Here is a 2626-nt window from a genome sequence, read left to right on the forward strand (position 1 = left end):
AACTTTTGTTCGCATTCGTTGTCTTGATGTTTATCTAGTGGGCTTCGTTAAGTTTGACCAGACATCAAACAAATTATGCTGGTATGAATTTAGGAACCCGAACAAGACGCACATTATTACACACTTAACTTTTTTACCCTGTAGAGAGAACTATCATGATATGCAAAGGTATGCGGGAATCAAGTTAACGGAGTTGACAGTCGGACACTTCCAGCTGCAAAATTTGGTCTTTGCCCTCCACACAAGTTCTTACGACGATAAAGTCATCGTAAAGAATTTACTAGTTATATGTGTCATGATCCCCGAGTCCATACGTTTTAAGGGGTTATTCAAATCTATCTTAGCATGTTTTGATTCTGGATATCAACTTTCAGAATATGACATTGATCTTATCACCAGCTGGAGCAAAATGTCCAAGCTTCTGACCGTTGTAGGTGAGCGATCAGATGTTTCTGTAGTTTTTAATAAGGAGGCTAAATCAAGGATCAACATGTGTATTGATCACATGCCATTGCCTTCTAATAATGAGGGAAAAGGGAAAAATAAAGCATTCCCTTTTGATGATGATAAAAAAGTGAGAAGTAAAATAGGAGGAAGGACAAGGGAGCAAGGGTTACCTAATTTCCAAGATAGAATCTTCAAACATCGAGCCCTGGATCCAATGATCAAAGCCCCAAATAAACTTTTTCATACCTGATAAACGAATCTGAACACAAAACCCAAAAACTAAAGCAAAATTTAGGGATCGCGAATGAAATTTAAACCATCTGATCAACCCTAGTCAAATCCCTAAAACACCATCAAAATTGCTAAAATTGTGATATTCAATAGTAAGAGACATATAATCAGATCATGGATTCGTAAACCCTAGCTCCCCCTATTAGAAACCCTAATCCCAACCAATCATCATCATCCACAACCAAATTCCAATCCAAAACCCTAACACTAAGTCAAAATTCTAAGTATCTGAATCAAATTCAAACAAACTGATCAACACCAGCCAGATCCCTAAACACAACCGAAATCGCTAAAATTGAGCTCAAAATCTAGGGTTTCAATCCGACAAATCAAAAGATAACGAGATCAATTCGATACCTTGAAGCCTTTCAGCATAACCTCCTTCGGTTCGCTGGGATGGAATCCAGGGCCAAAATCTCGCCGTAATCGAGGGAGGAGGGATTTAGGAGAATCGAGGGGGGGAAATTAAAATAAGTTTCCCTGATATATACCCAAGTTGTCGGTATACTGTTTAGTTTAATAATTTGCATAACCATACAATTAGGGACTGTTTAGTTTAAAACAAAAGGTAACCAAATCAATATAACTCTAGTTATAAAAGAAACAAACAATTTGTAGCTTTAGTTGTAGTTATACCTGTAAATAACCAAAACGCCCATTAATGTACTTATGATGATGGAAGAAATGACAGGAGAATAATTATTATCGGAGCAAGTGGCTGGTCTGCAGCCGAAAATGATAGCAAAGAGGTACAACTTTTAAGAGAATAAATCTTAGAATTCTGATGTTGATATATCATGTTCCACCAAAAATGGGCCTTGCAGACCAAAGGGATTTTCATGTTACCACAAGTTGCCCAAGCTTATAATCATAAAACAAATCTTCTTTCAGCATCATCTTTGTCATTGTATTTATTTATTTTTATTTTTTGGGTGAGGAAATGATCATGGCCAAGGACGGCAATTCAAGTTTCACATCAGCAGAAATAGAATCCAAAGATATGATTAGACTTTCACTTCTAAGTCCTTTTCAAACGGTGCTAGCTTCTTATTGGCCCTTTTTTACCTTTGCTGAGAGAAAAGGGTGGAGTATTCTTTAATGGCTTTGCTTCCAGCTTCATAACCTGCTCCAAAATATCGACAGAAGTGTTATTAAAGGAGGAGGAATAACATGGCTGAAACAAGTCATACGATTGATATTTCAAGAATCAACATGATGCTGTTAACACATTTTATGAACAAGAAATGTGTTATAGGGTTAGAAGATACTGACCAGAAACAAAACCCTCAACTTGCAATCTCTATTGTGTTTGTCAGAGAGATACTTCTACCAGTTTTCCAAAAACTACAAACATGTGTTAGCCTCCAACGTATAGAATGAACCTGAATCAGGACACCTATCACAGAGAAAAAATGAAAAAGATCCCATCTTTATCCATAATTTCAAGATTTAAACAGATGGGCAGTCTAGAATCTTAGATTCATGCTAATCTAAAAGGAGAAAAAAATGACCTTTTTACCTTGTAGATTTGGCACGTGACCTTGAGTCTGCATTGAGTAACCACAATGATTGCCCTCCAGCCAAGCTCAAACTTTTGATACATTCCGAATCTCAAACATATTGCAATTGACAAGGACCAAAATAGGTAGTTCTCCACTGGTTTGAAAATTAAACCAAATATATTGACTTGTAAAGTAAAGCAAAATGATCACGTTCATAGGCAATTTGAAACACCACCAAGCATTAAAATATACAAGTAGATGAAAGAAATGAAACCGTAAATCCATGATAAAAGCACAATCTATCTAAAGGGCTTTCTCTTCCCTCTGAGTTTCACCAACAGTGAGGAGATTATTGCGGTGCTTCTGAACTATTACCAGTTGAACTA

General features: G+C 36.6%; 1 long non-coding RNA gene across 1 annotated transcript; it reads right to left on the bottom strand.

Annotated features, from left to right (window-relative positions):
• Positions 1-265: 265 nt before the first annotated feature.
• LOC109828645 lies at positions 266-2619 on the bottom strand. The gene is made up of 3 exons (XR_002243779.1): positions 2258-2619; positions 2011-2134; positions 266-1861 (listed from the first exon to the last, which is right to left on the bottom strand). It is a non-coding gene; the product is annotated as an uncharacterized LOC109828645 (long non-coding RNA).
• Between the last annotated feature and the right edge of the window lie 7 nt (positions 2620-2626).

The sequence above is a fragment of the Asparagus officinalis genome, unplaced genomic scaffold (assembly GCF_001876935.1).
Source record: "Asparagus officinalis unplaced genomic scaffold, Aspof.V1 AsparagusV1_Un3196, whole genome shotgun sequence".
NCBI lineage: Eukaryota > Viridiplantae > Streptophyta > Magnoliopsida > Asparagales > Asparagaceae > Asparagus > Asparagus officinalis.